Source organism: Arachis ipaensis, chromosome B9, assembly GCF_059453495.1.
Source record: "Arachis ipaensis isolate K30076 ecotype BB chromosome B9, ASM5945349v1, whole genome shotgun sequence".
In the NCBI taxonomy this organism is placed as follows: domain Eukaryota; kingdom Viridiplantae; phylum Streptophyta; class Magnoliopsida; order Fabales; family Fabaceae; genus Arachis; species Arachis ipaensis.
The window spans coordinates 52,969,426-52,981,745 of NC_142444.1; positions in this window are offsets into that span (position 1 = coordinate 52,969,426).

Genomic DNA, 12,320 nt, shown 5'->3' on the forward strand with positions numbered 1-12,320 from the left:
AGTAGCATGGATATACACAAGCAGAACATGTGGTGAAGGATGGTCAATCCATCCCCAGGCTCTACCAAGGACGAACTGCTCTGATACCATTTGTAATGATCCAGCTTCTAGCACGTCATGACCAATGCTAGCCACCAGGCGCTATTACACGGCTTTCCCTAGAGACTCCAGACCTTATATTAAATATATACATATGAGCCTGTAATGCTAGTCGAGATCGCGTGTCAGATATATAGATATAACGAAATAGATAACGATTAAATAGATAATATATACATGATGCATTGAAAATACAGAAAACATAGTAATATCATACATATATGCCCAAAGCCTCATTTAGTACATCATAATTCACATCGGGTTACGTTGTTGCTTTTTCATGAAAATATTTAAAGACTCCATATTTCTACTAACAGGCCTCGACTCACAAGTGTCACTCTACTCTGGGACCCATTCTAACTTGTTTATATAAGTATTTACAAAAGCACCTAGCCCTCTAAAAGTCTATACAAAGTGAGGGCAAAGACAACTACTACTACTACTGCTACTATTATAACTAATGCTGGTCATCTATCCCTGGTAGCTGAAGAAACACAGAAGTACTGGCTGGAAGTTAAAGAAGTTGCTCTAACCCTCCGGTAATGTTACTGCTGCTCGCTAGTGCCAAGGTTGGAAACTCAAAGAATATCTCGCCGGTTTGCATCTGCGGAATGGGGAAGTAAAGGGTGAAAACCTAAGGTTCCCAGTAAGGTACAACACAGAAAAACCTAAAGGATTCTGCAGCCTAAGTCTAAGACTTCGCGCAGTTGGGTCGGTAAGTCACACAAACGAGTACAAGCACAAGTATATAGCAGAATAGTAACCAAGCACAGAATACAAGAAGCAGGGATAAAACACAATCACAGGTACAAGTAAGCAATCAAAAACATAGAGAATGCAGCAACCAAGTATGATGCATGCCTGGTCCTATGCAGGCCATGAGCTCATGCGTTGGTTGACTACCCGCAACCCGACGTTACCTAGGAACTAGTCCTAGATATGGTTTCCCGATTGCATCCGTGCGTGCATACGTGTCGATGTGGTTAAGAATACCACCAGTCAGTGACACAGGCAATCATTGCAAAGCTTGACGCCATAATATACGCACAAAGGGAAAACTGATTTTTAGCAGTCAGTGGGTAATACCCGCCTCCAAACAACTTCAAGCACTTTAGGGTTTACAGTTCTTTTTTCGCGGCACATCTTAATAAACTTTATCTCTAAGGGACTTCTCTCTCCCCTTCTTTTTAAATAAAACTTGTGCCCGATCTCTGTCCTTTAAATCTCAGCCTTTGTCACATTTACTATTTTGCCTTAGTACTTTTATATATTTTCAAGTTTGTCCTTTTGTACATGGCTTCTTTTTTACTGTGTTCTTTAAACTTTTATTCACGCTTTCACTACTAGTGTACTTCACCATTTTATCTTCATATTTTTTCTAAAAGACCTTCTTATCATTTATTAAGTTAATTAATAATTTTTAATTTTGACTTTATTCCTAAATTTACTAATATGCCCCTAAGTACTCTAGTTTTACCGTTTAACCTGATTTAGCATCAAAATGTTACCGAGTTAATCATAATATTTTTCTATGACCAATTTATCCATAATACTTTTAATTAATGCCAAATCTACCCTTAGCGACCTAAAAGATCATTTTACCCTTTAGTAATTTATTTACTTATTCTAGTTACCACTTTTTATCATTTTACTTCTAATTTTTTTTCTAAAGCTTTTATTTAGGCCCAAAACTTTATTGTAATTATAATTTTGATCCAATTAATTTATATAATTACTATTTTACCTCTAATGATACTAAGTTCAGAAGTTTATTTATTTTTCATTTAAATTACACCTTTCACTCTCTTTTTACCCAAAAATGACCATAACACCTTTTTTACTTTTACACATTTGTTTCATAGGATTAAAATCAGTTTTTTAATGTCTTTCAAACTCTTATACACGTGAATTTCATGATCATTTAGTGGTTGGATTTTCAGGGGTGCAGTTTTTCATTTTTATCCACTTTTAGTGACTTTTAAGGCTTGAAACTTAAACCCCAAGTGCTCCATTAATTTTTTACTGTCCCATACATTTTCTAGAGGCAAATAAGCTTCAAATATTACTCAAATAACAGTTCAAAAACAGAGAAGCATCACTGAATTTCTAGAATTAAGAATCAAGTACAAAATCACCACAAAGTTGCTCTTATGAACACCGAAAACAAGCACAAATATACTCTAACTAATCCTTACCCATACTTCTTATGTAATTCAGTTATTAAACCTTTCACACACTACAAAATGTGCACACAAGGGCAGAAGCACAGCTGATGATGGTGCAACTTTGTTTTTGGTGTCACAAAAATGTCAAAATTCAACCACTTTGAGCTCGAATCTCTCTAACTCCTTAGGCGTGATCCATGGGTGCTTCAAGAGGAGTTCTCTATATATGGAGGACATTCAGAATTCATCATGGCTACTATTTTTAAAAATAGAAAAGGAAAAGAGGAAAAACAAGGGTTTACCTAGCCAAAATTTCGGTATAAATGCAAGAATTACAAAAACGGGCAAGAGTTTGTATTTGTATGGTTTGAGTCCTTGAAGAACACATGAAGAACAATGGAAGAAGAGTTGAAATAGGGGCTAGGGTATAGAGAATAGATGCAAGAATTTTCTCTCTTTCTTTCTCAAGAATTCGGTCAAAAGAGTGTAAAAATGTGTAAAGTGTTTTGTGAATTTCGTGGCCAGTGCTTCGTTAAATAAAAAATAAAGTCTTGCTGAATTTATGTTGGTAAAAGTGGCTAAAAGTTTCATGGTCAAAGACTGGGCTTCAATGAATAACGGGCGTGAAAAGGAGGAAGCTTGGTCAGCGCTTGCGTGTCGAGCTTATCCACAGGTAACCGCAGTTAGTTAGTCGAGGTTAAAACACAGCAGAGAGGGGTGAAAGGCTGAGATAGTCTCGGCCTAGACGTTGAGAAGGAGATACAAGTTAGTTGGATGCCAAGTAAGAATATTTGGGGTCTCTAGGAGTCGTTTACGGAATACTAGTCAAAAATTCGGTTTAGAGTAAATTTTACCATGTGGTAAAATAATTAATGGCTACTATTTATTCTTAAAGGAGTAAATCATGAATGGATGGCTAATATAAATTTTGAGGCACATTTAGTTGGATAAAAATTATTTTGACAACTGATTCCAAGGTTTTCGATTACTAGAGTTTTTCTCGATGCACGCAAAATCGTCATTAAAAGTGAATTCCTGGCTCAAAAAGTCTCTAGTGAGGAAAATAAACCAATGGTAAGCTAATTTTTATTATTTACTAGTCAAACTTGACTTTGGGGGATTAATTACCCTCATAAAGTCAATTTTGACCATATTAATGGTCTTTTTCTTTTTCTTTTTTTTCTTTTTCTCTCTTTTCTCTTTTTTTATTTAATTTTCTTTTTTTTAACCATTGGGCTAGCCTCACTATTTCTTATTGAGCCGTGGTTCAAAATTTTGCGAAATAAATTTTAAAATAGCCAGAAAAATCTGTTTACTGAAAATCAGGTTCTTACATTCCACCCTCCTTAAAGAAAATTTTGCCCTCAAAATTTCAGTTATGCACAAGGAATTATAAGGAAATCTATGTCTTGTATTATGGTTAATATACTTAATTGGCGTAATACTCACCTTAAACGAAGTGATCGGGTCTAGTGACACTGGTGAGTAGTCATGGTAAAACTCTGCCCTGGTGATGGGGTCTAGAGGCCCTATCTAAAATCCTTTTGCGGAAGTCCCTTGCCAGATGTCCCTCATTATTGCAATAATAACATATATTTGTACCAAACGGGCAAGGCCTCATGCCATGATTTTTCCCACACTTCGGACATATGAGGCCATCCTGAGTTTGCTGAGGCTGTTCTCCCTGTACCCATCCTAGGTCAAACTTGACTTTGGGGGATTAATTACCCTCATAAAGTCAATTTTGACCATATTAATAGCCTTTTTCTTTTTAATTTTTTTCTTTTTCTTTTTTTTTCTCTTTTTTTTTCTTTAATTTTCATTTTTTTACGATTGGGCCAGCCTCACTATTTTTTATTGGGCCATGGTTCAAAATTTTGTGAAATAAATTTTAAAATAGCTAGAAAAATTTGTTTACTGAAAATCAGGTTCTTACAGTTTTAACCACTCGCGTACGTGGCCAAAGCTCGCATAAGCGACACCCTTAGTTTTCAAAGCATGTATACACAAGCCACCTTCATGCATACGCGAAACCTTTAGATTTTGGAAAAAGTGTGTTTTTATGTATTTTAACCAATTTTTTTGGTCTTCCAAAGCTTTATAAATTTCAATATGAGTCTAGAGCCAGTGAAATTAAGGATGGAAGTGTTCAGAATAAAGCCAACTGACTTGAATTAGTAAAATTGAGAGAAATGAGCAAGATGTTAAGTGAGAATGATGATGATTTTAAGGTTAATAATGAGAATGATGATGATTATGAGAATGATAATGATTATCATATTGTTATTTGAGCTTGGCTCTAAATTTAATACACCTGCCTAGGTAGATGTAGTGGCATTGATCTACTTTCTCCGGGTTTGATTTGAGTCTCCTGGGGTAGATGCTGTGGTTAGCCCCCACTTGCTCCCAATCGAGATTGATTTGAGGTTTGAAAAATTATCTGAGTTTCAAATTTCCTTGGGTAGATACAGTGGGTCAGCTCCACTTACTCCAGATTGATATCTGAGATTCTGTTGACCCTGCGTCGTAAGTGTGGTCGGATACTTATACATTTCTGGATGAGCTCTCCCCCATGGATATATGTATATTGAATGATTATGATTTTGAACTTGGGGATGCATGCTCGCAGGGACTGTCCAATGGTTAGCTACCAGGACATGTCGGGTTGGTTATGTAACCGACAGATGATATCATCGGCCATAGGACACACATTTATCATTTGCATATGTTTGACTTGTTGGGGTACTTGTTTTGGATTGCCTAATTGTATATGATATGTTATATGACTACATGCTACTTGCATTAATTGTTCCTACCTATGTATTACTTGTCTTTTTTTTGTGCTTGTACAACTAAGAGGTCATTCACGCTGATATCGGTTGACACTGAGCCATCCTTGTTGAAATGAAATGATGAGATGATTGATTTACAATGATGAATGTTGAATGAGATGGTTTGAGCTCCCTGGGTAGACATAGTGAAGTGATTTCACTTGCTCCAGGTGGAGATAAGAGGTATTGACATAAGATCACAAAGTTAAATTAGCTGGTGCTGTTTCTGATTTTGATTATGTTTTGTTGAAGAATTGGGAAAGGTTAAGAATTATTGACTTAGATTTAGAATCCTCTTATGTTAGTTGCCTAATTTTGGATTAGAGATAACATAGGATGGATCATGATGAGATAAGAAGTTTAAGATTGCTTAGTGAGTTCGTGTTGTCTTATGTAGTATTTCTTTGGCACTTTTATTGTACTGGAAACCCATGGGTTGGGGTTCTCATTCTGTATATATCTCTTATTTTTCAGATGTAGGTCTAGGTACTCAGCAGTGAGCTGGGATTCATCTGAGGGATAGCGAAGATTTTTGTCTCCTCTGATTTACATTTTGTTTAGATTTTCTCCGCTTTTATTTCAAAAACTTATGAAATGTATTTAATCTTTTTGAAAACTTTTCTATAGAGGTCTTTGTATATCTTTTGGGAGAGATTAGGAGATATTGTTGTCAACTGCTTTTATTCTGTACTCTAGCCGGCCTAAACTTTGCAGGTTGCGACTAGTGACTATTTACTTATGTTATATATCTATGTTCTGTCTTTATCTCATTCTCCTTTATGGCTTTATCTTTATATCGCTTTCTATTCATGCTCTATCTTCTATTTTGTCGATACGTGAGTGTTACGACTTCGCGATTTTATTTTACTTTTTTCAGGCTTTTCGTTAATACTTTCTTTCAAAATTTTATATATGTATGTATTATAATCCACCTTGAGAGTCGTACCACCTTATTATTGATGACTTATGATTCGAGCATAAGAATTTGAATATTAGAGTGTTACAAAATGTGCAAGGTAGTATAACAGAGTTAATGAGTAGACAATCATGTGCATAAAGCTCTTACTCTTGTCATCAGCATAAGACCTACTACATGACAGACGCTCAGAGTATGTAATTGAAGCATAGTCAGTCCATTCTTCATACTCTATAGAAAAGACTACTCTGATACCATAATGTAACACCCTTACTATCAGAATGTCACGCTTTCGGCTGCGCCACTCTGATAGCGAGGATATTACGACATCTTCTATATACTTAATAATAAAATAGAAGCCTTTAACTCAAAACCTTAAAGCTATTTTCTTTGAAAAATCGAAAGTTCCTTTATTTTTAGAACATACATATATAAACAAATTCAATCATATATATATATATATATATATATATATAAAAACATACGAGACTTCTCATACAAGTAACTTATAAATATTATAAACATACATATCATTACAACTCCTATTCTTTTTTATAGAAATATAATAACAAAGGCGATGGAAAACCTATAACTAATATATAAATATACAACACAACCAAAGGCACAGAAGAAACTCCATAAAAATCCTAGTCCGTCCTAAAAAGAGAAGTCTGTAGGGGGTGAGAACCTAACCACACGGTCTCACCAGAGAAGTTCAGAATTGTTATAAGAGGATATGAATAAAGAAATGAAAGAATTTCAAATGAAAATGATTATCGCTCATCCTATGAAAATTTTTTGAAAATAAATAATTATCCAAAATCCAATTTCATATTTTAATTTATAAAAAGACTCAATCAAATATAATATCCAAAAAATTTCACCACATACCAATGAACTATTCTAACTAGACTTACCCATAATTCAACCAATCAAGGCCTCCGGCCCAAAATAAAATCAAAATCACGGACTATGGCCCAGCATATAATCAAATTACGGCCTCTGGCCCAAAATATAATCAAATCACGGCCTCCGGCCCAACATATAACCAAATCATGACCTCCGGCCAATCGTATAATCAAATCACACTCAAACCACAATAATCCAAACCAACCAGTCACAATCACGTGTCGGTTATCTTGCCAGAACTCGACACATCGGTAGCTAACCCAAATATCATCTCTCATGTGTATTCAGGAATATAGTGTCTGACACACTCTCAGGATATAGTGACCGCTACACTCTCGGGATATAGTGCCTGCCACACCGCTAGGATATAGTACCCACCATACTCTCGGGATATAGTACTTGCCCCTCTCAGGATATAGTGTCCACTACACTTCTACACACCAAGAGAATATATTATTAGAGATATAGTATCCAATACACTCTCAAGATATCGTGCCTGGCGCACCTTTCTCAACTGGGATATAGTTCCCATGCACGTTCTCGGGATATAGTGTTCGGCACACTTTTCAAACATAATCACTTCGTAGGCTAATGAATCAAACTTTCATAATCCTCAATTTCAATTTCATTCTTAAGTTGAAAGCATTTTCAAAGGACCTAGAAATAATTCCATTTCGCTAAATCAAATTCAAATACTTCAACTTCTCTAAAATGTCTCAAAAAAATTTTTCAAAGTGTCAAAAACTCCTTTATTCTCAAATACACATTTACATTACTTTATTTTTAATTAAAATCCTTAAAACATATTTCATTAATTTAAATCAATTCATTAAAACTCATTTTTATGTTAACCAAAAACCCTTCACACTAAGTTCAAAACCATTTAAAGTTTAAACCTCTTTCAAAAGACTCAAAAATAATCCTTTTTGCAATTCAAAATCTTAACTAAAACAACATAACCATTTATTCTTTAATAATACTTTAAAATTCGCTAAAATACCTCAAAACATACTGTTTTGGGAGCTACCTGAAACCGGACTGATTGAGCTTGAATGTGTGGTTCAAACATTGAAAAGAGGTGGTCTCCGACTGGTTCGTGTCTGTGAGCCGCCTTCTGAGTTATTTGTATGCTTGAATAGGTGGGGGGTGGCACCTGCAAGATACTCCGATGCCTAAGTCAGCAAGGGATTGAGCAGGTTTAGAATATTGGAACTTAAGTATACCTAAGACCGTCAGTGTACTTATAGGTGATGAGCCAATAACCACCGTTGGAGTAGTTCCACTATTGATGGTGGATAATCGTTCCTTTTATCTTAGGGTTGTTGATATCTCTCTTCTAGAAGTGGGAGAAAGATTTACGGGGGCAGTTATTCACTTAGATAAGTGTTAAGTGCCTGCTTATGTCGAACTCGGCCTCTTGAATGAGGTCGGACGAGCGGTAGAGGCCAATCTGCTGAATTGGGCCTTTTAACTCGATTTGGGCCTGACTTTGTTATTTGGGCCAGGGCATGAACAGTTCCTCTACTCGAATTTGATCTCTTTACTGTGAGTCGGGTTTGAGTATTGGTCGAACTCGGGGATACTTAGGTCGAGGTTCTCCTTTTAAGTCGGAAAACCGACGTGATTTCGAATTATCAACCGTCGCGTCTTTTGCCTCTTCGCATTTACATGTGGAGAGCGGTTACATTGGTAACGGTGCCCCCTTTTAATGAGTGGGCTAATTTTACAATTATGTCCTTGGCCTCTTATAAGTACTCTTCAATGTTCCTTTTTCTCCTTTTTTGTCTTTGGTGCGGAATTTATAACCCACTAACTTACCGGCAAGTGCACCGGGTCGTACCAAGTAATACCTTACGTGAGTAAGGGTCGATCCCACGAGGATTGATGGATTAAGCAACAATAGCGTTTGATAGGATTAGTTAGACAAATAAAAAATAGTGTTGAGAGTTCAAAGACATTAAATAATAGCAAAAATATTAAAGATAGACAGATAAATAAGTTGGGAATAAAATATGGAGAAAACAGTTAAGGCTTCAGAGTTATCTATTTTCTGGATTGACTTTTCTTATTAACTAATTTTAATCATGTAAGATTTAATTAATGGCAAACTATTTGTGACTAGACCCTAATTCTTTAGACCTTCCTAGTCTCCTCTAAAATTCATCAACTGCCAATTCCTTGGTCAATCAATTCCAATTAGAGGGTAATGATCAAATTCTAGTTTATATGCCACAAGAATCCTAATTATCCAAAAATAAAGGGATTATATGTCACGTATCCCGTTAAATACAAACAATTAGAAATTCAGGATAATATGTTTTCAAGCTATTGTTCAAGTAAAGAGCTTTTCCAAGTTATACAAGAACTTAATTAGAACATGGGTCATACTTCCGTTCCACCCAAATTCATAAAATGAAGAACGAAAACAATTATTGAAATATAAATCAAAACATGAATTAAAATAGAAAAATAATATTATCAATCCATACAATAGACAGAGCTCCTAACCTTAACAATGGAGGATTAGTTACTCATGGAATATGGAATGTAAATTTGTATGGAATAATATTGTGGAATGTTCTGCTAAAACCACCCTGTTGGGATCCCTTTTATAACTAATCCTAATAATTTAAAAATCAAATTTCTAAAATTAAAATAATATCTTTTCCTAAAATAAGATTTGAATTTAAATTCGAATTAATTAACAAGTCTTCAGCTGATGGGTGGGGACTACTTGATTTGTCCATTCTACAGCTTCTAATCTGTGTTTTCTGGGCTAAGAATTGAGTTAAAATAGTCCAGAAATTGCCCTCAGCGTTTTCTGTCAATTCTACAGATCGTTCATGTGACGTGTCCGCATCGTCCACGCATTCGCGTCATTTGTGCAGATTCCAGTCCACGCGTTCGCGTCAGGCACGCGATCACGTCATTGCGATTTCCTTCTTTCTACGCGGTCGCGTGAGCCATGTGTCCGCGTCGGTATTCGCTGGTCATCTCCTTGGTTTCTTCTCTTTCTCTGCAAAAACTTCATCAAATCCATCTGAATGCTACCTAAAATGAATAAAATTGCACAAAACTCAAAATAGCATCCATAGTGGCTAAAATATAATTAATTCTTAATTAAACTCAACAAGTTAGATGCAAATTCACTAGGAAAAGATAGGAAAGATGCTCACGCATCACAACACCAAACTTAAATTGTTGCTTGTCCTCAAGCAACCAAAAACTAATATAAGCTTAGGATGTGAATTTGCATGAGAATGAGAGTTCGATTAAGCTCATGTCTCTTCTTATAGTGGGGTTTACAACTGCAATCCTGAATAGTTTTGGCATCTCACTTTATCCTTTGAAGTTCAGAATGATTGGCATCCATAGGAACTCAGAATTCAGATAGTGTTATTGATTCTCCTAGTTCAGTTTGTTGATTCTTGAACACAGCTACTTTATGAGTCTTGGCTGTGACCCTAAGCATTTTGTTTTCCAGTATTACCACCGGATACATAAATGCCACAGACACATAACTAGGTGAACCTTTTCAGATTGTGACTCAGCTTTGCTAGAGTCCCCAATCAGAGGTGCCCAGAGTTCTTAAGCACACTCTTTTTCCTTTGGATCACGACTTTAACCGCTTAGTCTCAAGCTTTTCACTTGACACCTTCACGCCACAAGCACATGGTTAGGGACAGCTTGATTTAGCCGCTTAGGCCAGGAATTTATTCCTTTAGGCCCTCCTATCCATTAATGCTCAAAGCCTTGGATCCTTTTTACCCTTTGCCTTTTAGTTTAAAGGGTTATTGGCTTTTTCTGCTTGCTTTTTCTTTTTTTTTTCTTTCCCTTTTTTTTGCAAGCTTTATGTTTTTCACTGCTTTTTCTTGCTTCAAGAATCAATTTTATGATTTTTTTCAGATTATCAATAACATTTCTCTTTTTCATCATTTTTTCAAGAGCCAACAATTTTAACATTCATAAACTTCACTATCAAAAATATGCACTGTTCAAGCATTCATTCAGAATCACAGAAAATACCACCACATCTAAGTAAGTGAGACTACTCTAAAAATTAAATTCAAATTCTCATGCACTACATCTGTTCTTCTTTCTTTTTGATTTCAAGCTTAGTGGGCAATACATGAGACATCTTTCAGAATTAAAGTACTTAACAGAAAAATTAAACTAGAACCTATGAATCTACTAATAAAGGATCATGCAATAAATAAAACAAAGTAGCAGGAAACTAGAACATAATATAATAAAAGCGGGAAGGAATAAAAAAAATAAAAGGAACTCAACCACCTTAGTTATCCTAGCGGACGTTTTATTTTTTAGGTTGTGCTCCTCCGTGAAGATGATTCACCTCCCTTTGGTGCCATAAGAATAGACAGAAAACCTATAAGCGAAGCGTCAACACCAAATTTAAGGGTTTGCTTGTCCTCAAGCAAAGAAGAACTGAAAATAAAAAGAGATAAATATTAAGATGAAAGAAAAATAAAAGGATAAGAGAATAAGAGAGAATTAGGATTGGGAGAGCGAGAAAGAAAACTGGGCGGCACAAGCGACGCGTTCGCGTACGGCACGCGTACGCGTGGGTCGCGATTTTTTATAATGACGCACAAGCGTCAGGCACGCGTCCGCGTGCTCTGGGTTTTGTGCGATTCGCGCAAAGCCAGCCGCGCGCCCGCGTGACTTTCTGTTCGCATGGCTTGGGAACCAAATTTTCATACGACGCGTGCGTGTCATGCACGCACTCGCGTGGATGGTCGTATGTGCAACTGACGTGAACGCGTCAGTCACGCGTCTGCGTGACCAAATTTGTGCTTTTAGCACATTTCTTGCCCCAAGCCAGCACAACTCTCTGCCCAAACACTCTTTTACGTCGAATTTGCAGGTCACGCGTTCGCGTCAGTGACCCGCCCGCGTGAATGGCGAAAATCACAAACGACGCGAACGCGTGGGGTACGTGTTCGCGTGGGATCGTTTGTGCAAAAGGCATGAGTCCAGCGCTACACCCGCGCAACTTTCTGTCAATTTTTATTTTTTTTTTACGCACACATGATTGATGCGTTCGCGTCAATGACGCTTGCGCGTCGTGTGCCTCCACCGCTTTTTTTTTTTGTTTTTTTTGAAATATAGCTTGAGGTGTTCGGTTCCTGGAAGAACATAGCTGCATGATCAGAAAATTAGTAAGAACTCAATAAAAATAAAATAACTAAGAAAACTACTACTACAAAAAATAGCTAAGGATACGAAATTATCGGGTTGCCTCCCGACAAGCGCTTCTTTATCGTCACTAGCTTGACGGTCAGCTCCTCTAAAGTGGAGGATCATAGGGGCTCAGCTCTTCACCCCTTACTTTGAACTTCTTTCCTGTGTCTCCATAACGTAGCTCAATATGCTCCAGAG